This window comes from Canis lupus, chromosome 16, assembly GCF_048164855.1.
Source record: "Canis lupus baileyi chromosome 16, mCanLup2.hap1, whole genome shotgun sequence".
NCBI classification, from domain to species: Eukaryota; Metazoa; Chordata; class Mammalia; order Carnivora; family Canidae; genus Canis; species Canis lupus.
Window position 1 is genome coordinate 33455887 of NC_132853.1, and position 25505 is coordinate 33481391.

Sequence of the window (25505 nt, forward strand, 5' to 3'; positions counted from 1 at the left end):
CTGTGCTATTTCACAATCTTCATGACTTGGTTCACCTTGAGAGCAAAACAATGAGAAGAAGAGGAAGAAAATTAATAACAACAATTTCCCACAAACATACTCTCTTTGGACCACTGGGACCAATTTTCCAATTCCTCTGCTCAAAAAGAAATAACTTCTCTCAGAATCTTAGGTATATGCATAGCTGCTGCATCTACTTGCATACAACTTTGTGACCACAACTTGTCTGGACTGAGCCAGGTGAACAAAACAAAACAAAACAAAAAAACACACAAAGGAAGGGATCTCTTCTACAGTCTCCATCCCATACACTTTTCCTTCCCAGTCTTCTGGGAAAAAAATTAGGGAATAAATTTCTCTTGGAGTTTTTCCTCTTTGGATCTGATGTGCAGTTTTGGGATTATAGGCTATTTTGTTGTCCAAACTGGGAAATTAGGAAGAAAAGGAAAATACTCATAAACTCATTGCTATAGTGGCCATACTTTCCATTTTGATTTCTTTCTCCAATCCACCTGCTATTCTTTATTTTTTCTGAGTCCTCTGATGGATGCCTTTATGTTTTTAGTAGTAAAACTACTAAAAGTAGTAAGCTACATCGGAGATGTAGAGCAGTATATACTTCCTCATAACCAGAATTGGAACCAAACAAAATTATATTGCTTTTTTCTTCTACTAATTCTCTCATTTATTTCTTCATGTTTTGTTTTAATTTTGCTCATCCATTTGTTTGCTTTTTTTGTGTGTGTGTTGTTGTTGTTGTTGTTGTCTTAGTCTGGTTAGGCTGCTATAACACAATGCCATAGACTTGGTAGCTTATAAAAAGCAGAAATTTGTTTCTCATGTTTATTTTTTATTGATGTTCAACTTGCCAACATACAGAATAACACCCAGTGCTCATCCCGTTAAGTGCCCCCCTCAGTGCCCGTCACCCATTCACCCCCATCCCCCACCCTCCTCCCCTTCCACCACCCCTAGTTCGTTTCCCAGAGTTAGGAGTCTTTCATGTTCTGTCTCCCTTTCTGATATTTCCCACACATTTCTTCTCCCTTCCCTTATATTCCCTTTCACTATTATTTATATTCCCCAAATGAATGAGAACATATAATGTTTGTCCTTCTCCGATTGACTTACTTCACTCAGCATAATACCCTCCAGTTCCATCCACATTGAAGCAAATGGTGGGTATTTGTCATTTCTAATGGCTGAGTAATATTCCATTGTATACATAAACCACATCTTTATGTTTTGTTCTTATATCATGAGTTTATTGGCCTGATATGTTTGAGTTCTCAGCCTTCCTTACTAAGGTATATTTCTCTTTTCCTATAAAATTTCCAGAGAAAGGAGGGGAAAAACAAATACCTAACATTATGTAAGGAAAAGCCATTCACAATGGTTTCAAGAAATATAATAAACCATAAAGTTGCAGGAAAAATAATACCCTTTTAAATGCTATGTCTAGTGTTTTCCCTCTTGCCTTTTCAGTTTTCTTTCTTGGACGTACTTTTGAAGTAGTTGTTTACTTTAATTAAAATAAGCATCCCACCATTACGCTGCCTAGGAAAGGTGAGGAATCTAGTAGGAAGTGGCCCACTTTGAACACAATTTGTAGGAAAGATCCATGAGGACTACCCTCCTACACCGAGTCAAACATACACAGGTTTGCTTTCTTGTCCAGTGAATTAAACCTAGGACTTCCAAGTAGAGCTGAAGGAGTCAACACCAATTATCAAAACCAAACAAACAAACAAAAAAAAAACCCCACAAAATGCAGTTTTTTTCAAAGGAATCACATTCACATGAAGTTTAAGGCAATTATACTACTGGGATCTGTTGATTACTCTTGTTCCCAGCACTTTCTTTTCAGCTATGCAAGTCCTTGAATGAGCTTCACATTGAACACTTACTACAGTTGGCACTATGTCAGGTACTGAGGGGACCACAGAGATGAATGAGATGAATCCCTGTCTTCTAAGAGTGGAGGACACAGAGGCATGCACAATTAAGAGACTATTTGCCAGACTGTGCTGAGTGCTAAACTTTATGGGGACAGAAGTCACCCTCTCTGGGAGCACATGCAGGGATGATTCACTCCTCTGAAGGGGTGTGAGGAAGGTTTCATAGGGAGATGAGGTTTCAAATGAGTTTTAAGGATGCATTAGTCCAGAAGGAAATGGAGCATGCAGAGAACATCATCAAAGCATGGGTATAAGTAAAGCTTTGTGGTTAGAAAATTCGTGGCTTAGGGGATAGAAAAGAGTTCAATGTAGCTGGTGTGTGGCACACTCCATTTTGTTTTTATATTTTTGAGTTGGGTTGTATTATTTCTGCTATGACATGGTTTGGATAGCTGTATAATTGACAAAACTATGGAAACCAGGATTTAGGTTCCAAGCAGATGTACTGTCGTGGGTGTTCCTTGGAGGCGGTGATGGTTTGTTACTGTACCATGCCTTTGTTCTGGCTCCCTCTGTGTGGCATTCTCACTCAATCTCCTGCCTCTCCAAAAAGAACCATTCTGTGTGTGTGTGTGTGTGTGTGTGTGTGTTTTGTTTCCACATATGCATAGAGTGGCTAGTATCTTCTTAAAAGCAGACACTACCTTATTCACCCAGCATCCCCAATCCTACCACCATGCCTATGAGGTTGCATACCATCACAATAAGCAAAAAGGGAAAGGTAATAAATGCAAATGTCCCAGTAGAGGCAGGGGGACCTCTGAGTTCAGACAAGGCATCTCTTTTCCTGCTTGACCACCTTGTAATAACATTCCTCACCTTTATGTAGATTTGCATAAAATCATTAAGAAGTAAAACCCAGCAGCTTCTCTTACATTGACCACCTAAGAGTCGTGCTATAAGAAGCAACAACCTCTCCTCTTCTCTGCCATCCACCCGGCAGCCACCAAGCAGCAACCAAGCGTGAATGCATCTCCATCTATGTTGACCAGGCACGTGTCCAGATCAGCAATGCCTGCTGGGAGCTCTATTGCCTGGAACACAGCATTCAGCCTGATGGCCAGATGCCAAGTGACGAGACCATTGGAGGAGGCGATGACTCCTTCAACACCTTCTTCAGTGAGATGGGCACTGGCAAGCATGTGCCAGGGCAGTGTTTGTAGACCTGGAGCCCATAATCGTTAATGAAGTTCGCACTGGCACCTACTGCCAGCTCTTCCATCCTGAGCAGCTCATCACAGGCAAGGAAGATGCTGCCAATAACTATGCCCGAGGGCACTACACTATTGGCAAAGAGATCATTGACCTTGTCTTGGACTGAATTCGGAAATTGGATGACCAGTGCATGGGTCTTCAGGGCTTCTTAGTTTTCCACAGCTTTGGAGGGGGAACCAGTTCTGGGTTCACCTCCCTGCTGATGGAACGTCTCTCTGTCGATTATGGCAAGAAGTCCAAGCTAGAGTTCTCCATCTACCTTGCCCTCCAGGTGTCCACAGCTATAGTAGACCCTACAACTCCATCCTCACCACCCACACCACCCTGGAGCACTCTGATTGTGCCTTCATGGTAGACAACGAGGCTATCTATGACATCTGTTGTAGAAACCTCGATATTGAATGCCCAACCTACACTAATCTAAACAAGTTGATAGGTCAGATTGTGTCCTCCATCACTGCTTCCCTCAGATTTGACAGAGCCCTGAATGTGGATCTGATGGAGTTCCAGACTAACCTGGTGCCCTATCCCCACATCCACTTCCCTCTGGCCACATGTACCCCTGTCATCTCTGCTGAGAAAGCCTACCATGAACAGCTTTCTGTAGCAGAGATCACCAATGCATGCTTTGAGCCAGCCAACCAGATGGTGAAATGTGACCCTCACCATGGTAAATACATGGCTTGCTGCCTGTTGTATCATTCCCAAAGATGTCAGTGCTGCCATTGCCACCATCAAGACCAAGCATACCATCCAGTTTATGGACTGGTGCCCCACTGGCGTCAAAGTAGGCATTAATTACCAGCCTCCCACTGTGGTACCAGGTGGAGACCTGGCCAAAGTACAGCGAGCTGTGTGCATGCTGAGCAACATCACAGCCATCGCTGAGGCCTGGGCTCACCTAGACCACAAGTTTGACCTGATGTATGCCAAGCATGCCTTTGTTCACTGGTATGTGGGTGAGGGCGTGGAGGAAGGAGAGTTTTCTGAGGCCCATGAGGACATGGCTGCCCTGGAGAATGATTATGAGGAGGTTGGTGTGGATTCTGTTGAAGGAGAGGGTGAAGAAGAAGGAGAGGAATACTAAAGTTAAAAATATCACAAAGGTGCTGCTTTTACAGGGAAGCTTATTCTGTTTTGAACATTGAAAAGTTGTGCTCTGATCAGTTAACTTGTATGTAGCAGTGTATACTCTCATATACAATTACTGACCTATGCTTTAAAACAAAACGCTTTGTTACAGACCCAAGCTGTCCATTTCTCTGATGGGTTTAGATACAGTATTCCCTGTCTTAAATGAAAAAAAAAAGAAAAAAGAAAGAAAGAAAGAAAGAAAGAAAGAAAGAAAGAAAGAAAGAAAGAAAGAAAGAAAGAAAAAGAAAGAAAAAGAAAACCCAAGGTCTGCTTGGGGCCTATCTGCTGCCTTCTTTTCTATAGAATTATTTATAGGCATATTTTAAAACTGTTTGGGGAAAAACAATGATATCACCTGCATCTGGGTTTGTTTGAGGTTTTTAAAAATAGTTTATTATTTCAAGGGAATGTTAAAGCAATCTGGGCCAATGCTGGGTATAGGAAATTAGAAGAAATTTAGAGATAGGACTCCAGGTATCCTTTGGACTTAATTCAACAGTTTTGTGTAATAGTATGAACAGCACCTTTTACCACCATTCTTGAGATTTGAGAGAGCTTGGCAGAGGTAAAGGTGCCTCTGTTCTATGTGTCTTTTCCTAAAAACTGCTGATGGGTTCCCCTCCTACTTTTTTTATGGATCTGAAGAAGAAAAAGATTTCTGCTGAAAAAAAATGGACAAGAGGGGTGCCTGTGTGGCTCAATCAGTTAAGCATCTGCCTTTGGTTCAGGTCATGATCTCAGTGTCCTGGGATTGAGCCCCATCTTGGGCTCCCTGGTCAGCAAGGAATCTGCTTCTTTCTCTCCCTCTCCCATTGGCTCCTCCCCCTTTTCTTGTGCTCTCTCTCTCTCTGTCTTTCAAATAAATAAATACAGTCTTAAAAAAAATGAACAAGAAACTTCTCACCAAAAAAAAAAAAAAGAAAGAAAAGAAACCTCTCACCACTGTCAAAAATATTACTTTGATGTTTCTAATTTCTTTTTCTTTCATAAGGGCTAAAATGGTGCCCTAGGGTGGGAAAGTTTATGCGCTAATAGATTAATCCATCCAGATCTACTTCCTGGTTTTGCTAATAAAACCTGTGCTGCAGTGTGCATTGTTCTATATTTCTCCTTGTCCATACTAAAAAATAAATGAGAAACTGAAAGACCTAACAATTGAATAGAATAGATGGTTGTGTATTCCTATAATGAAATATTGTACAGAAGATTAAATAAACTAGATTTACAAAACCACAAACACATGTGAAAAAGCAAAATATATAAAACTGATACATACAGAATGATGCCATATGTATAAAGTTTGACAATATACAAAGCAATCCGGTATGGCTTCTGGAATACACATATGTGTAGCAAACATATAAAAGCATGCCAGTTAATCATAAGCACCAAATAATGACAATGATTAATTCTGAGGAGGAAAAGAGATTGAGAATAGGGAGATACACAGGGGACTTTAAAAATAATATTTACGCTTTCTATCTTAAAGAGAATCTGAAGCAATTGTCAAAATGTTAAAATCTGATAAAGATGGTAGATGAGGATATAAGTGTTTGTAATTTATACATTTCTGTAAAATATTTTGTGACTCTAAAAAGTTATTAGGTGGGAGCTGTCTGTACTATCTGCAGCCTTTCTGTAAACCTAAAATTAACCTGAAATAAAGAGGTTTTTTTTTTTTTTTTTTTTTTTTTTTTTTTAAGTTTCTATATCTGGCTTTGGTTTACAAATGGCTTTGTCTCTCCATCTAATCAAAAGAACCAAAGCTTAAAGTAGGAGGCTTTGAGTGGGGCCCCAAAGAAAGAGCTCAGTCTGGGAGTGATTTGTTCTGACCAGAAGATATCTCACGGAAGGGAGCTTCGAGCTGAGCCTTGTTCTCTGGGAGCATTTTGATTGATGAAAGAAAACAAAGGGCACCCCAAGGCAGCGGCAACAAGTGACATGTGTGAGGAGTGGCAGGTGCCCAAGGGTGGTAAAGACATGAGTTATCTAGAACAGAGAAGCAGGGGATGAGATGGAGCAGAAGCTATGTCCCCAAGCACCAGGCTGGCCATGCAGAGGAAGGTAGACTTTACAGTTTGAAGAAAATAGAGGTTTCTGAAGGTGATGGCAAAACCTGACCTGTTTATTAGCAGTGGGGAGAATGCCTGAGGTCTGTTGAGGCCGTGGGGAAAACCATTCCGAGGCGGTGAGGCCCTGAGGCCAAACACGTGACCCCTTTAAGGTCCAGAAAGATTAGGAGCAGTGAGACCAGCTTCTTGGCCTCCCCTTCCCTCTCTCTGTTTTATTCTTTCAAGACTTCTGGAAAAGCTTTTAGTTCCTTTATGAAGACCATCAAATACTCCACCCAATAGGAGTGAGGCTATTTTTAAAAATGACATGCAGCATATTTTGTGGGAAGGTCATCAGTAATAGAGCCTCAGACTTCCTATACCTTTTGTGAATCTTGACGCCAGGAGAGAAGCATACACGATCTTTTATACAGACTCCCTGGAAGGAATTCACGTCCTTTCCTCAGGAGCCCTAATGGGGTCTCTGTTGAAAGAAGCCTCATCCCACAACATGCAACCTCTTTTTATAACCTTACAGAGGAGCTGCTTTGTGCCTGCAAAGGGCACTCTGGCCACCAATTTAATCATTTTGAATATCACCATTGCACAGTATTGTACTCTTTTGCAGTCTCTCCCATGCATTTTTAGTGACCTTTCTCACCTTCAGAGAAAGTGGGATAAAAACAGCCTGATTGGACTTTCTTCCAGCCGGTCTTTCTCTTATTGAGAGGTAGATCCTATAGTCATCAGAACACTGGGCTGAGAGTCATCAGAACTCAAGATGCTGGTTTTCAGTTTGTTTTAGGATCTAGAGCCATAGATTTCTTGTCTGTAAAAAAAAAAAAAAAGTATTCCTTAGAAAGCCTCTAATCTAAGATCATTCAAATCCTAAGCCTAAGTGACTCTGTGACTCTCTCAGGTCTGAAGATGGACTGTCATCCTTTACTCAGATTTTATGACCATCTGCTGAGTGCAAAGCAGTGGATACCTAAAGCACTCAGTTGGCCTGTGAGAAGTTCTCCCAAATTTATATTTCAAGAAAGAAGTAGGAAAAAAACCTCAAGCATAAATACTAAGGAGTTTATGAACTTTAAACATGTTTGACTTAGTTTTGCTCAGAATGGTAAGAGTTGGGTAAAGAGAGCACTGGAATTTGAATCCCAGCTTGAGATAACATACCAGCTTGATCAAATTAGGCTACAACACTTTAGTTCAATAAAAAGAAATACATGTATCTTTGAACCTCAATTTCTCTTTCTGTCAAATGGAAATAATGCTTGTCTCAGAGCCAGCAGGGAAAAAATGCGATATGGCTTTGCAAACACTTTCTACAAAGGAAGCTCTAAGTGCATCTGAATAATTCCTCCTACTGCTGACATTTGTTTAACTTCCTAACTCAGAATTGCTCAGACTGCAGAGCGAGTGTCAGGTGCCATGTCTGCTCCTCAGTTAGGTTTATTTTTCAGGACTCATATCTAGTTTTCCCTTTTAAAATTGCCTATTGGGGGTGACCATCCTAAAGCAAGCTGGTGTAGAGGTGCTGCATCCATCCTTGGGTGGGTTTTCCAGATAGGATGGCTCCCTGCTGCTGCTTCCTCCTCTGTAAATGCAAATGAGTCTCAGCTTCAGGAAGAAGAAAACTAAGACAGTGTCTGTCATGTGCTTAGGAAAGCACCAGAATCAGAGCCAGATGCCCTATGTTCTGGGTCTGTTTATGCTACTAACTCTACCAGAAAGCCCTGGACAAGTCATTTTATCTTTCTGTATTTCACTAAAAAGAAAAGGGGTTGGATACAATGATATCTTAGCATCTTCTTGACACAAAATTTAATTTTTACCGTTTGTTATGGGTTGAATTGTCTCCCTCTTCCCTGCCCTCCACCAAAAAAAAAAAAAAAAAAAAAAAATAGCTCATGTGGAAATCCCAATCCCCATTACCTGAGAATGTAGCCTTATTTGGAATAGAGTCATTGCAGATGGAATGACTTAAGTTAGAATGGGGTCCTCCCAGAGGAGAATGGGTATCTAACCCAGTACAACTGATGTCCTTATAAAAAGGGGAATTCGGACATAGACGTGGACACCTGGAAGACGCCAAGTGAAGATGAAGGCAGAGATAGGGATGACGCAGAGAAATGAAGAAACACCAGGGATTGCCAGCAAACCATCAGAAGCTAAGGAAGAGGCCTGGAACAGATTCTCCTTCACAGTCCTCAGCAGGAACCAGCCCTGCTAACACCTTAGTCTTGAATTTCCAGCCTCCAGAATCGTGGCACAATCCATTTCTGTTGTCTAAGCCACCCGGTTTGTGGCACTCTGTATGGCCAACCTAGAACACTAATACAACATTAGAGAGTCAGACCACTGCTAACAGTGGGAAGATATTAGTGTTGTTCAAGTTCAAATGAAAGAGCACTATATCTTACTCTGTGCTGTAATTGTGCAAGCTCATACATTCTGGTTGCAATAGAAAGCAGAGTTCCATTTTAATAATATTGGCAGTTAATGTCTTCTTCTTCCCAGAGACTGAACATCACAATGTTTTGACTTGCAGCTCAAGAAACTTAAAACCACAGAAGAAAACACTTACTCATGCCACTATATATAGCCAGAGATGAGCACAGCATTTAAAAATGGAGCCACATGCACGTGGAAGTTATTGTGTTTACAAAATCTTTCCTCCTGGATGCAGGACTCAGCAGTTTCTTGCCACTGATGGTCTCCCTCCCAAAGCAACCTCAGCAGGTTCCATGAAATTGTCTTAAAGATCAGGTTCTGTTCAGTACAGTAGTGATCCTTAGAACCCAGCTCCATTTATCGATTAATGCAGAGAAAGAAACTCGGGCATGTGAAAAATGATCCGGTTTATCCAAAAGTAAAGTACTGGGCATGTTTTATAGGCATAAGGTAATTCAGTCAGAAGCAATTATCCAAATGTTCACATTGAAGGACAAAAAGGGATGCGTATGTGCCTCGGATTAAGAAAAAAATTTCTGTGCAATTAGCTATTCTGCTCTAAGGGGTATTGTTACTAAAGACAATTGTTAAGCCTGATCTGGGCAACTAAGCCCTAGAACTTATAAGTTAATTAAATAATGGAATATTGTATGCAAATTAAGTAACTGAACTGAGGAATAAGATATTGAATGATTTTCTCCTGTTGTGTGAATAGGGACAAAATGAGCTAGCCTTGTCTCTACTTCCTTGGGCAGTTTTTATCTTCCTTATTGGAAGAAAGGAAGACAAGATCTTAAAGCAGAAATCAGGAGGGAGGACGACAAATCTGTTAGCTCAAAGACAGCTTAGAAAGGTGAACTAATAAAGTCTTTCCCATGATTGGCTCAACGTCTGTTGGGGCCATTATTATAGGAATCTTGTGGGAGGCAAGTATGATCCTCCAGAAGGATTTGATACTAAATTACATTTCTTAAAATTTAAAAATAACCAGAGCTCTGTATTAGATGGGAATTAGGCTAAATTAGTCCAAGAGTTGGTAAAATCAGGTGAAGAGCAATACATATTTGTACCTTCAGCTACTGATTCCCAAAAGAGAATGTGCAAGACAATCCACAGGGATTCAGGAGAAAAGTATTATTCGTCTGTTTTCCTGAATGCCTACTGTGTGCTGGGAACTGTGCATATACCAGTGAATAACAAAAAAACAGATGAAAAATCTCTGTCCTTAGGAATTTTACATTCTAATGAGAGGAAACACATTATCAATATACCTATTGATAATGACCTGGAAAGCAACAGTAGACACACTCAAAGTAAGTAATTGAGGAGAGATTAGTGAAGAGCTACTTAGAAGAGCACCAGGGTGGCTTAGCGGTTGAGCATCTGCCTTCAGCTCAGGGTGTGATCCTGGGGTCCTGGGATCAAGTCCCACATTAGGTTCACCACAGGGAGTCTGCTTCTCCCTCTGCCTATGTCTCTGCCTCTCTCTGTGTCTCTCATGAATAAATAAAATCTCTAGGAAAAAATAAAAGCTACTTAGAGAGGGCAGGTCAGGGTTTAAGAGAAACCAATAAGGAATGCTGGAATATCTCAGGGGCTACCAGTAGTGGAGAGCTGTCTCCAGTCCCCTGTGTGCCGCCAATGGCCAAACTCAACTGAAAGCCAGAGAGCAAGAGAGCCCAAGTGGTATCATCCATGGAGGACAGCCTCTTGGGGAGAAGTGGGGAGAAAGAGAAAGAGGTATCCCCAGAGTCAATGGGGACCTCCTAGCACACATGCTCTGGAGAGAAATGAAGCAAGAAAAAGGAGAGGGAGGGCAAGTGAGAAGGATTTTAAATTTAAATGAGGCCATCAGGGAAGGCCTTCCAACAAAGTGACAAGTGACGCTTGAGCAAAGACCTGCAGTAGTTGAACCAAGGGACTAGCTGAAGAGACCACTGTTTTAGAAGAGGCCAAGTACTAGGAATAATTAGTACAATGACATATGTGTCTAATCTATAAATAAATACTTTTATATAGAGGTTGCTTTCTGAATTCTTTTTTTTGTCGATAGGGAGGGCTAGGCTTTCCACAACTTTGGCCACCACTGCCTTAGAGCGATTACTTTTAAGACATTGCAGGCTAATGATATTATTATAATGACAGGCTGCATGGTTGCCAACAGAGCTCTCCTAGTTCAGCACCCATTTTCACAGATTAGTATTAGCCACTTGGACTCAGGTGCCCTGAAGTTCCTATTCAGTGCCTGTCTCCAGACATCATGCTCCCCTCCTGCTTTATCATGCGTTGAAGGTCAGCTCTGCTTCGAAGGAGCTCTGTTTTGTTTTTGTTTGTTTTTAATGATTTTATTTATTTATTTAGTTGAGAGAGAGAGCATGGGAGAGAGAGAGAGATCACAAGCAGGGGGAGAGGCAGAGGTAGACTCCCCACTGAGCAGGGAGCCAACACGGGTCTTGATCTCAGGACCCTGAGATCATGACATGAGTGGAAGGCAGACACTTAACTGACCCACCCAAGTGTCCCTGAAGGAGCTCTATTTTGGCTTTTGTAGTAAGTGAACATTTTCTGGATGGGAAATCTCAGCCACATTCGGAGACCAGTCTTACTGCCTTTGCCTTAGAGCCTCCCCCACACAAATTTTGACAAAGGAATCAAGATGTAGAAAATTCAAGCATGTGCAGATATTCAAACACTGTCATTTTCTGACAGTTGCTTACAGTTTGATTGAAGGCAGAGGCCCAGAGTTAAAATTAATTCATGAATGGGCTTGAAAATAGAAGTGTCAATGAGACCATAATTAAAGTTTTTGCTAATTCTTCTTCCCAGCTGTGGACTTTAATGTGAGTTGGTTTTCACTATATTTAGCTAAAAAGTTAAATTTTAGATGCAGTAACATGTATGCCTTTGAATTAAGCATATTATGTAAATGTTTTGAGTTTCAAATTGTGGCAAAAGCATCAAAAAATTGCATCTTAATTGTTTTATGTTTATTGCAATCCCAGCTAAATATGGAGGGAAAAAATCATAGTGTTCTGATTACATATGTTAAAGATATTTTAAGAGTTATTTTAATGGAGTTAATAAAAGTGCTCTCTTAGAGATGACAATACCCTGTTATTTTATCCTTCTTAAGCATTCCTTTTATCTTTCTCTAATTATAAAACAAACACTTGCCACTTATAAAAGCATAGCATTTGCTCTTATCAATCTCTCATGAATGTCTTTCAGAGTGGTTATACTGATTCTTCATGTTCTTTTTAACAAACGCATGATTAGCACATGGATGCACCTTACAGAATATAAACATAATATTAACTATATGGTAAAAGTCTATGTCACTCCATGATTATAAATATATCCCTTATAATTTTATCAATTATATCAATTAGGGCCCATTCAAGAAAAAAGAAACCATGTAATTATTTCAATAGAGGTAATTTAATATAAAATATTTGTTTAATCAGAAGATTGGAAAGGGGTTAAAAAAGGGACCCCACTGTATCACAGGGGTCATGATAAAAATAATCAGCTTCCACCCCAGGTCTGGGAGAAGAGATGGAGGTAAGACTTTAAAAGCTTAGCAGAGGAGGCCCCAGAACCAGGGACTCACTAGAGCAGGGCTGCTGTTGAGGGCTCTAGAGCTTGAAGGGAGGTTCCTGAAAACTGGGACCCAGACTGTTGGGGAGCACAGTCAGCTGGTTGGTGTTGGTATCTCAAAGAGGGAATAGGTGACAGAAGCCCTGCAGAATAGAACCAAATGGTGCTACCAGGATGAAGCCCCACCCCTGGTGTCATGCCGGCAAGAAGGGATGCAGACAGGAAGGAGCAGGTCCAGACTTCCAGTATCATGCTGGATTTCCCTCTGGGCACAGTCTTCAGAAGCCAGTTGATAAAGCACAAAAGTGGCTGTGGAGCCCAGCGACAGCATCTCAGGCAGATGGTAGAAGGGTAGTTTGGAAGCTGTAGGAGCCTCATGTGGGTGGTCATGCTATCCTAAGTCCCAGCATTAAAAGAAATTCTACTGTGTCAAACCCAGCTCTACCTCAGTTTCCTGGGATCCTTATGCTTAAGTTCCAAAGGACAATTATCCTTGATAACCACTAGCAGACAGGTGGATTGTATCCCCAAACCCTAAAGAATAGATCTAGGTGTGTGTCCACTCCTTTTTCCCCCCTGGACTTTCTTTTTTTTAAGATTCTATTTATTTATTAGAGACAGAGAGTGAGAGAGAGCATGAGTGGGGGGGCAGAAAGAGGAGGAAGGAGAAGCAGGTTTTCCACAGAGTAGGGATCCCAGGACCCTGGGATCATTACCTGAGCCAGAGGCAGATGCTCAACTGACTGAGCCACCCAGGTGCCCCCACCACCCAGCTCCTGCCTGAGTTTCTTAAGGTTTCCTAGCACCTTTGGAAAAGTCATGTTGCATATTCTTCTGGGTCTGACTCTTGCAACTGGAAATAAGTCCCATTATGTTATACTGTAGGGCTTTGCAAGCAGAAGTGTTTAGAAGTTCTCAGAGAGGCTGAAAAAGGCCATCACAGACACCTCCTGCATCATCTTGTGATTCCCAAGGTCTACCAGGTACACTGTGGTGTTTGCAGATGATATTGCCGAGTGGGGGTTGAAAGAAGTACAGCTTTTAGTCAGAAAGAGGTAATGACTTAATCTTTGCTACAGAGTGCCATGGTGTTAAAACATGGCATGCGCAATTTTACTCTCGCTCGAGAAAGGACCCCTGTCTCACATTAAGAATGCAGACTATAGTGTCATATTAAGTGAAGTTAAACATCTGTCTGTTTGCTGGGAGAATAATTTCCCTGAGTATAATGTGCCTTCACAACTGAGTAGCAATATTTGCACAGCACTAATATAGTCTGCAAAGAGACCCACAAGGTCATGTCTATACCAATGAGAACAGATGCTCTATTTACAAACCTCAGGTAGGTGAACCACCGTCAGATTTAATGAGGCCCTCCCATGTACCACTCTACCATTTACCAATTTCTACAGAAATGTGGGCTGTTTCTTTCGGTATTCCACCAGCAGACTGTAAAGGTAGCTCAGAAAGGCTAGACAAAGTATTTTTGGTCATGTGAAGATGCCTCCTAACATCAAGATTTTGCATTATAAAACATGCCCAAAGGCTTCTGTGAAACAACGTGGATTTCACGTACAGAAATTCATAAATAATTACCTTCTAAAAGCCAAGTAGGAGAATGGCAGTATTAATTATTATTTCTTTTTTTTTCTATTTTTCCCTTTGCCTATCAATCTTTTATATCTCAATTAAGATATCTGAGTTGTTCTCATGGACAGAAATGTGTGAGTGTATATGTGTATGCATATGAGAGCAAGAGAGAGTGAGCAAGAAGAAGAGAAAGTTCCATCACAAACCATTGATATTCTATTACCACACCATAAACTACGAGGAATATTAGGACACAAAAACATGGTTTCTGCCACTATTATAAGAGATAATGTAAGAAGTGGCATAAGAGAGAGAGGGGATACAACAGAATTCCGAGGCAAAAGGGAGTACCACTTCAGGAGGCAGAAAGGGGCATTGAGGGAGACCCCCAAAGGAAGAAATACTTGAGTCCAGCCTTGGAGAATGAGTAGGATTTTAATGCATAGCCTCTCAGGCAAGGAGCATGGTTCAGCGGAGAGGAGAGGAAAGCCCCTGGATACCTGGGGGATGACAGTTCTTGTTCAGCTGGAGGCCAAGGTGTGTGTGAGGGAAGAGCAATGGGAGGTAAGCCCCAAAGACAGTTTCCTTCCACACTGTGGAGGGTCTGGAAAGCTGCACTGAAAGAGGCCCCAGCGAATCACAAAACAGTTAAATTCAGTGCCGGGAATGGGGCACCAAAGTGGCTCCATAGGTTCGGTGTCTCCTGTCGGCTCAGGTCTTGATCCCAGGGTCCTGGGATAGAGCCCTGTGTCAAGCTCCCTGCTCAGCGGGGAGTCTGCTTCTACCTCTCACTCTGTCCCCCAGCAGGTGCTCTCTCTATCTCAAATAAATAAATAAAATCTTTTAAAAAAAGAAAACTAAGATTCAGTGCCAGGAAAAGGAAAGCAAGGAGAAACTGAATCTTGGAAGACCTCCTAGTGAGTGATTGTCTTAGACTAGACAGGAGGTTCAAGGGATGTACAGAAGGAATGGAAAGGGACAAATGTGGAAGAGACTTCATCCACATGTTTTGTGAATCTCTGGGTTCTTCCCCTGGCTGTCCTTGGGGTCCTTTCATTTGCTGTGGTGGCCGATGGCCTGAGCCTTGGGACTTTTGTCAGTGTTGGTGGTCCATTAGCTCTTCTCACCATATGATTTTGTCTATAGTCTCTTCCAGTTTGTTTTTATATATATTTTTTATTTTTGCTTTTTAAACTTTTCCTTCCACCAGTTTTCATCTGGCCTCTTTAATCTACCTAGCACAAGTTTCAGCAACCTACCACCCCTACCCCCCAAGAGTGTGTTTGCATGGGTGTGATCATAAGGACTGGGTTGTAAGTTCAGACCATATGATTGTGGGGCACGCACTGCCTGTTATCAGGCGCAGCAGAGGTAGGCTGCAAGGGAGGGAAAAAAGGAAACACAGAGTACCTGGGGAGGGAACTGGCGGGAAGGAGGCTGCAAAGGCAGGTAAAGATGTGGAAAACCAATTTCACCTACTTCAAAATTTTGCAGAAGGCTAGCTCCACTAAGTAGTTTGATCCTGATCCTTTGATGAATCAGTCCCAGGAAATGAGATTGCTAATCCCTGTGTTAAATGGCAGAACTAATTGGTGTGAGGAAAGAAAGAGCAAACTCAGCTTAGATTGATTTAACTCACACCTTCCAGAAGATGCTGGTGCTCAGGTGATATGAGAGCCTGAGCCCTGCTGGAACTTCTGTTCCCAGCCCAGAGTGAGTCTGCCTTTGCTGAAGCTGAATTCAGCGTTAGATGACAAAATCAAACATGTGCCATCAATTTCAGTTTGTCTTCAAAGAGACAGGAAGGCCTGGGGTGTCCCAGCAGGGATACTCACCCATTCCTTGACGGAGCCCCAACCCTCCAGGGAGCTAATGCTCTGAGCCTCAGGACCTCAGACCTCACGACATTTAAAATGCAATCTCTTTTAAACATCAATCAGTATCTGAGCCCTCCTGCTATTTGTTTCCACCTCTTTGGTTTTTCTTGAGATTGGAATAGATTCATTGACCAATTAAGATGAAAACCAGCCAATTAACTAAATCCCTATTAACTTCTCATGTCCAAGGGCAGGGATGAAAAGGAAGGATTCTTGCTCAATATATTGAGGTTCTTTCTGTCTCCTGTTTGGCAGTTGCTAAGTATGACCACGATTTCTGCCTTTTCCTAGGAGGGGAAGGTATCACCTGTATTTTATTCCTCAGTATCCCTGGATTATCCCAATCGGTCCAGAAACTTGGAAAGTGGGTGCGGGGAGGCAGACAGTTTTTTGTTTGTTTGTTTGTTTTTGTTTTTTATCATCCCTACTTTCAAAACAGATGTGATAAGAAAATTAATCTCAATTTAACAGAATAGAATTCTTTGGAAGGTTGATAACATCTGGCCCAAATAAGCAGTCTTTGGGGTTTGGTTTGGTTTCGTTTTAACTTTTTTTAATTGTGAAAGTACTACCTCTTCATTGTAGAAAGTTTGGAATGTACAAACATGTATACATTCATATTCCCCTGCAATTTCACTATCTGGAGATAACGTTCATCCACATTTTGGGTATTTTTTTTCCCTTCCAGTGCACATGCACATCATCGTATATATTTGAAACAGTATTCTATATAAAAATTTGCTGTATAGTTAAAATTTATGTTAACGACTGCACAAACATTCTTTTATGTGAATATACCTAATCTCCTAAACCATTCCCCTATTAGTGCTGCATATTCAGTTTGTTTTTCAGTGCTTCATTATTATGAATTATGTTCTGGTGAACATCTCTATGTGCAAATCATTTTTGGTTTTCAAATGCAGTTTATGGTTTCTAAAGTAATGACGAGTGTGGACTCTTCTGGTGAGGTGAGGGGAGGCTGCTGCAGAGGCAGCAACCAGATGTGGTCTGGTCCCTGGCAATGCCTGTGTCAGAGGCCAAGTGCCTGTCAAAACCTCATGACCTCATGTCTGATGCATAGATTCTCAAATGCAGAAACAGGATAGTCTTGCTATATCCACAGGTGATCAGGCTGTTGGAACTGATTGGTATTTATACAAATAATGTGGGATGATAAATAAGCCATCCTGACCATTTATAATGGGGAAATTAGGACTCCCCCCTTCACTAACAGAACTATTTCTGTCTACCATCTAGAACAACTATTTTTTTCTGTCTTGAGATTAGGACCCTTGGGAACTTTTATCCAAGGGTTGCTTGGAGGACAAGGAGTTAGAACAAAAGAAGGTAGATAAAATTAAGGATTATAGTGTGCTCTGATGAAATATGACTACGCCCACCAAAAGATGACTCTGCATACCATTCTCCTGTGGCAAGGCAGGAAGCAAAATGTGGGTGTTTCTTCTCTGTTTTCTTTTTTCTTTTGGATCCTTCAGTTGGTATGTTTTTCCTCTTATATCTGTTGTTGTTCAGGTCACATGGCAGACCTTGTGAATCTGGTAGCGTCACTTTCTCCAGGTATATGTTAATTTTATTAGCTGGTTTTCCCCATTCTTATGGGAAAAGCCCAGGAAACACCTGGGTTGCTTGTTAATCTCTGGACTCCACAGTAAATTTATTTCATCAGAATCTCTGGCATAGAGGTCCCTATTCAGCTCTTTTGAAAAGCTCCCATTTGATTGTTTTGTATCTTAGAGATCAAGATTTGAAGGGAGTAAGTTCACGGGGTTTTTAAGGGGTGGAGGTTCTGGAGCCAGACTTTCTTAGCTTTGAATCCCAAGCTGACTACCTTCTCTCTGCACAACTTCAGCTCCCTCTGCCTCCATCTCGTCTCCTGTTAAATGGGGATAATGGTTGCATTCACATAATACGACTGTTTTGAGGATTCAGTGAGTTAAAATACATATACACACTTAGAACAGGGCCTGAAGTGGAGTTAGCACTTAATAAAGGTTAATTATCCAACCACTGTATTAGTCAACTCTCCATATAGTATCCTATAAAGACCTTTGGCTCTTTAGCCATCTTCACCTGCTTCCCCTTCTTTTTGAACATTTATTTATCTACCCCCCATTTCCTCACTGAACCAATATTAATTGTGTGACTCCTGTGCCCATGGCCTCTTGCTATGCCCTGAAATTAATGCTTCATCACTACGCTAAGAATCCACTGGTGTCCTTTTATAGTGACCAGTAATCCATCGCCTCTGATTGCTTCTGGATTTGGGTGTTGTGGCCTGCTTCCTAGAAGATCACAGAGAATTTTAAAATGTTGCCTCCTTTTGAGAGAAGAGAGTATACTTTCTCCTATTTGGTGATCCAGACTGTACAAGGGTTTTTGTTGACCTACTAAATTGGCTTGTTGGTGAAATGAAATCATGTACTGCTACCTAGGAAGTAGTGGAGTTGCATATTTTGAGAACATGCTTGATAAACCTTAAAGTGTTGCTAAAGTGAGGGCTTTGCTGATTTTTCTGATTTCCCAATGCACAGAGAAAGACAAGAAATGCTGAAGGAGACAGCCTATGACAAACCCAGAGCTGAGGTTGAGGCCACTTACAGGCCACTTACAGAAACTTTCAAGGATGTGTTCATTGCTGATTAAATTTCTGAGCCATCCTTGCTGACTCTCTTTAGGCATTTAGGCCTTTAAAACTCATATGCTCTTTTAATCTTTCATCATCATGAACTGGTGTTTCCTCGGGGCACTTCACGTTCTTCTCAGTAAAGACCAGGGAGCTGCCAACTATAATGAGAAAACCAGATTTTTGCTGTATCAAAAAGATGATGCTGGACTTTAATGTCCCAAACCATCGATTTGAGAGAGTCTTCTAAGCTGGATCAGTCACTAAAAGAAAGTGTTACTTAGATCAGCATGAATTTCTTTTGGCGTACTGTCATGGCTCTCCTAGAGAGGCTCCAAGTTGGAGTATAGTTTGTTAAGCAAACTCACTTTTTTCCTTAGGAAACAATAATAAAACAAGAGGCCAACATCAATGCTGTCTGTTTGAGCAAGCATTACAACAAGGATCTATTCCTTGTGTTTAGTGCATGAACTTCAGTTGTCCTGAAAAGCAAAACTGTACTGAAATTCAGAGAGCCAGCTGACCAAAAGAATGCTGATCATTTGTAAGCATATTGCAATGCAAACATGAATAATTAAGAATGTGTAGCAGTTTACAAAGCACTGCTGCATTTATTTATTGCTGAATCTTTATACAGTACTCTGTGGAAATGAGAAATGCCTTCAAAATGGAAACATAAGTACCAGCAGAGTTTTTATATTCTAAAGCCATGTTGACCAGTGTCAGGGTCTCCTATGGTGGTAGTATTCTAGTTCTTCATGCAATCTGATCATTTTATGTAGCCTTCAGTCTACCTTTCATGATTAGTACAAGGTTGGATCAAATGTCTGCCCCAGGGCTACACCTTTGAAAGCTCAGAACATACCATGCTCATGGACATACAAATGAATAAAATGTAACTCTGTCTCTTTATTGGCTGACTCATGAAATTCTTTTATTCTCCTTCCTTCTGCCCACTGCAAATCTCATCACTCATATACTTTCTTCCTTTGATTTTGTATCTTGAATCATTCTTTTTTCTTTATTTCATATGGTAAGCCAACTTTGGATTTTTGCCTTGATAAGAATACCATCAAATCCCCACCAGGTCTGGTATTCATACTACACTATCTAAATAAATAAGGCCATGTCACCAGGGTCAGTCCTTTTCTCCCACTTCATCTGAGTAAAGGGTTCAGACATGGAATTGACATCCTGAGTAAATGCCTGATACTGAGCCTGTCACACAGTGGATGCTCAGTACAATGACAGATTGCCTGATTCCTCCCCTTTTGCCTTCTCTTTCACTAGTATATATCAGGTCTTAACTACTTTTTATCCCTTTTTTAGAATACAAACAACATTGCCTATGAATTTACTATATCCCAGGCACTGTGCTTAGTGATGGTGATTTAGAAACAGAATGCTTTTAGAAAATGTCATTGTAATTAGGGGAGTAGGCATGTATGAAATTACAATATGTGAGTATTAGATGATAGGAGTGCCCAGTTGCACAGGAGTGGGGCATGTGACTCTAGCAGGAAGAATAGAGGGAGGAGCAGATGGGGAAAACGACCTGCATCTTGAAAGAGGAGGATGTGCTCTCCTCATGGGAAGGGCATTCTAGGCGTGGAGCTACTGCAGCTGGGGTGTGTCAGTGGAACTTCAAGGAGCTTCCTAGGTCAGGGCATAAGTGCTTATTCCTACTTCTGTGCTTCTTTCCCTCCAGCTTCACCAAGATGTGACTGACAAATAACAATTGCATATATTTACAATTATAATTGTAATGTGATAATTTCATATACATATGCATTATAAAATGTTTACTACAACCAAGTTAATTAACACATCCACATAGTGTGTGTGTATGTGTGTGTGTTGAAAACACTTGATATACTTTCTTAGCAAATCTCAAGTATATAGTACAGTATTATTAATAATCACCATGCTATACATTAGATATCTGGAATGTATTCATCTTATAACTGAAAGTATGTGTCCTGTGACTTATTTATCCTCCGTCTCTCACTCCCCAGCCCCTAGCAACCACCTGTCTACTCTCTAATTCTAAGAGTTAGGATTTTTAGATCCCACCTTTTTATTCTTCTTTTCTCTCTTGACCTTCCTGTAATAAAAAAATTACACATTTTGCAAGTCCTAATTTAAATCCCAATCCCTCCATTAAGTCATTCTCTACTGTTCAAGGTCATCATTCTGGATTTCTTGGGAAGCCAGTTAGATGCCAGACCATTTCATACTTAACTATGCATGGCTATATAGTTCACTGTTTTGCAAGTGCATTATTATCATTTCCTAATAGAAGCAAGCACTTCAGAATCAGGAACTCAAACATAGCACAGCACTTGATTACAGGGCCCAGGCTCATAAAAGTTGATTCATGAAGTGGTTGACCAAGATTAAATCTCTCTAAGGGAATTCTAAAGCAAAGGATTTGTATTTGAAAAGACACCAGCAGGGAAATAGATTTACTGATATTTTGACACTTCTTGCCACCCAGTGACCAAACATATGTCCAGACCTAGGAAGCTCCTTGCAGTTCCACTGACACACCCCACCTGCAGTGGCTCCATGCCTAGAATGCCCTTCCCAATCACCCATGTGGAGAGCACATTCTCCTCTTTCAAGATGCAGGTCGCTTTCCCCATCTGCTCCTCTCTCTACTCTTCTGCTAGAGTCACATGCCCCACAATTAGGGAGATGCCTGCATGGTCTTGCCTGCTAATGTTGATGAAAAAGTCAATTAGAAAAGTTAAGAGGAGAAGTTAAATGTGTTAGTCCAATGACTATATTAGAGAAACTAAATCTAAAGTCTCAATAGAAAAATCCACTGCAGACATATTAGAAAATCCATCCTAACACAAAATTAGGAGAAGACTAGCAGACCATTTGTATGCTTTGTTCCCTGTTTAGTGACCTGATTCTCTTGTGTTTGGGCCCCAAACTCAGTGATGGCATGGAGATTACTTCTCTTCATGTATCATGAAGAGAACAGAGATCTGTTATTTGTGCAAGTGATAAAGAAAATGCCCTAATTACATGCCAAACTCAAGCCAGACCAGAACAGCTGGAGGTTTCTGTGGGAGGACACAGATGTGAACCCAATAAGATGTTGCAAAAGGCTGAGATACTCCCCGTTGGGATGCTCTATGAGGGTAGGCTCAACTGATCTCCCCACATCTGGGTAACAGGGCTTTCCTACTTTTGACATTTGTATAAGGGGATGATTTTGTGCACATATATGGAGGGAGGAAGAGAGAAAAAGAAGTTGTTTACTCATTCAAATAGATCAAGGACAATGTAATCCAAGATATCCAGATGTTTTTCAGGATTTTAAAAGTGTTTCACCAGATGTTTGAACTTACAGGAAATTGTTGCATGATACTGTATTAGTGAACTTTTCCTGAATTTCCAAAGGCTGAAGATCAGCTGCTTTTATTGGCTAAATGTTTTTTACCTGGTGTTTGATTCTCATCTGCCAGCTGGTTTCAACATTACTGATATGTACTTCTTGAAGCCAAAGAGGATGCAGCTTTTATAAACTTCGAGTAGGTCGTGTGGTTATTCAGACATATCAGACTGGCCATTTTCTTCGAAGCTGAATGGGTAGAAATAATTAATGGGCTGGTTTATTGACATGCATTGAGACATTCTTTTCTTTGTGGTTTCAATTACCACCTTCAATAGACTAATTTCAGATTTTATCTGAAGCACCAGTAATTACATGGAGCAAGAAAAATTTCCACTGAAATACAATCGGATAATGCTTAACACCATAGTTAGGCTTAAATCTTAAACCTAAGACAGACACGCAGGGCTTAATGCCTGCGTAAACCAGACTGTGACTTATGCCTTCCTGTGGGTTCTCAAGAACAAGTCATCCTGACTGGCAAATGAATTCTGAGAAAGCAAAATATTGAGGAGAAAATAGTGTTGGCAGCTGAGATCCACTGGGCTCTGTGCTGGATGTGGGTTGGGGGATGTGGGAGTCAGACCTGAGTTCAAGTCACCACCAGCTGAGCTGTGTACTTGCTAAATGTCCTTGGTTCAACTACTCAGTTCTCTGAGCTTCATTTATTCATCTATAACATGGGACAAATAATAGCTATCCCTGAAAACTACAGTTAAGAATGGCTTGATGTAAAGCTAGCCTCTTTCCAGTTACCATCGGTGGCATAATTCATGACTCAGTGTGTAAATGGACTGGCTATGATGAGTTTAGCTTTTTTTTTTTTTTTTTTTTTTCCATTTTACTTTCCATTGTCATTTGGATGGACCCAAGTATTTAGTGAACCGTATCTTCTTATGATCCTGACTTTACAAAGGAGGGGACTGAAGGTCAAAGTAAAAGTGTGTTTGGCTCACATCAATGCACCAGGATAGGAAGGAAAGGTAATACAAGGGTTAAGATCAAGGAGGTAGGCTAGACAACCTGAGTCTGGAATCCTGACTTCACCACTGGCAAGTTGCGTTGTTTGTTTGTTTGTTTGTTTGTTTAAATCTTGGGCAACTTATTTAATGTCTTTGCACCTCAGATACCAATAAGACCTGGTAAGAATTGGGACAATAAGGAGATCTACTTCCTAGATTATTAAATGAGCTAGTGAATGGAAAATGCCTAGTGTTGTGGTCAACACATGGGTAAACACTCAGTAGCTGTGACTTTCATTAGTAGAACAAGTACCTGGTTCTACTGGTCTTAAATGCTGAGTTATTTCTATCTCAATGCCCTGTCTTCCAAGGAGTCAATTTTGGAGTTTCTTTGAATGTGCAGTTTGCACTTTCAGTGTTTTTTGAGGACAGAGGCAAGTACTATCTTCTCTATTGAGTATGATTCAAGTACATAACCACCTGAAGATGTGAAGATGGGTCAGATAGCCTCTAATGACTTGATGTCCCCAAGAATACTACATCTGTGTTCCCTATCTAGAATCACTAATCCTAGTAGGTTTCCCTGGAGTTCAGGCATATAAGGTCCCCTAGAGGTGGCAGGGAAAGAGAGCAAGCTTTTTGATTAGGAAGTCTGATCTTTTAAATTACCATAAATTTTACTATACTCAAAACAATATGGTCCTGATGCAGAAATATACAAATGGGTGGAACAGGATCAAAAGTCCAGAGGCAAATCAAATATATATGGAAACTTAATATGTGGCAAAAGTAACATTTGATTTGAGGGAGAAAGATGATTTATTTAATAAATAATGCTGGCATTATTCACTTTCTATTTGGGAAAATCTTAGATTGCTGTCATAGCATATGCACATTCATCTTATGTAGATTTTAAAAGTCAAATTATAAAATATAATAAAATTTTTAATTATTTAGAAAATATTTGCATAATCTATACTTGGAGATACAATCTCAGGTAATAGAGGAAACTGAGAAACTTTATAAAGAAATAGATTAATATATCCCACCATATAAAATCTAAAAATCCCTAAATAGAAATATTCAAAATGAGGCTAAAAGGTAGGTAAGAAGCAAGGAGAAATGTTTATAGCACATGACAAAGAGTAAATGTTTCTACAGTTCAAATAACAATAAGAATTTATATGAAAAATATAAATAACCCAGGGAAGAATGCATGAAGGATATGATCAGAAGAGAAATGCAAACAGCTAATGAGCGTATGAGAGGATGCTCAACCTCAGCAGTATACTTAGGAAATGCAAATTAAATCAAAGAGATCTCATTTTCCCTGTTAGATCTCCATAAATAAATAAATAAACAAATAAATAACATCCAGGGCTATGGAGATTATGGGGGAAGGGGACGTACACATAGCTGATAGGAGCATAAATATTTATAGACACTGCCAGTATCTTTTAAAGTAATCTGGCAGCTATTAAAACATGTGCATACCTTGACTGGACAATACTACCCTTGGGGATCTTTCACCCTGAAATGAAAGCATTAGTGCGAAATGTATATGAAAAGCATGGTAAAATAAGATGGAAATCACCTTACTGTCTTTCGTCTAGGGAATGGTTGAGAAAAGTGAAGTGCATCCAAACTACAGAAGCTCTGTTACCTAACACATGAAGGAGAGAAGCTCTAGGGAAGGCTGACATGGAGGACATTCATGGCATATTGTTACTTGAAACAAAAAGTAGTTTTACAGGGGCGCGTAGGTGGGTCAGTGGCATCTGATTCTTGATTTTGGCTCAAGTCATGATCTCAGGGTCATGAGATGGAGCCCTGAGTCAGACCCCACACTGAGTGCAGAGCCTGCTTGAGATTCTGTCTCTCCCTCTCCTTCTGCCCCTCCTCCCCACCCACCCCTGCCCCCGCTCACATGTGCACTCTAGCTATAAACAAACAAACAAACAAACAGTTTTACAAATAGAACCTCTCTAAATATATGGATATATATTTGGGTGTATTTATGTGAGCTTCATGAAAGATGCCTGACAAAATGTTCACCCTGATTACCTCAAGGGTGTCACTGGAAGGATGAAGAGGGAGATCTTAACTCCTTGCCCTACACACTTGTGTATCACTTCACATGCTACCACACATGTGTGACTTTGTCTGGTTGTTTGTTTACTCTAAAGAAAGGAACTGATCTCAACTTCTAGTTACTTTACTTACTAGACAAGTGACCTTGGAAAACCACATAACCTTTTTAAGTCTTACTTTTCTCATCTATGAAATAATAATAGTATCTCACAAAGTTGTGGAGAGGATTAGCAAGAAAAGATGTGTAAGGTTTGTGGGACAGAGATTATGGTGCATGATCAGCGAATGCAAGCCCCCTCTTCCTTCCTTTCTCTTCACCCTCAAGTGATGTTTTCAGAAGTGCAAGCCAGTCCCTACATTGTAACCAACCACAAACAGGCAGATGAAGGTGCTATGCAAATAATCAATCCAGCAACTTCCAAAAGCTAAATAAAAATGGTTTTCTTTGGAGTTGAAACCACTGTGGATGATGCATATTACTGCTCACCACCCCCCCATTTTATCCGGACATTGATAGTTATGG

General features: G+C 40.6%; 1 protein-coding gene and 1 pseudogene across 3 annotated transcripts in view; both read left to right on the forward strand.

Moving 5' to 3' along the window:
- The window catches only part of CA10 (carbonic anhydrase 10), a 474119-nt gene that overhangs the window by 166112 nt on the left and 282502 nt on the right, over window positions 1–25505 (forward strand). The window lies entirely within an intron of this gene.
- On the forward strand, window positions 2793–4476 carry LOC140607491 (tubulin alpha-1A chain-like; annotated as a pseudogene).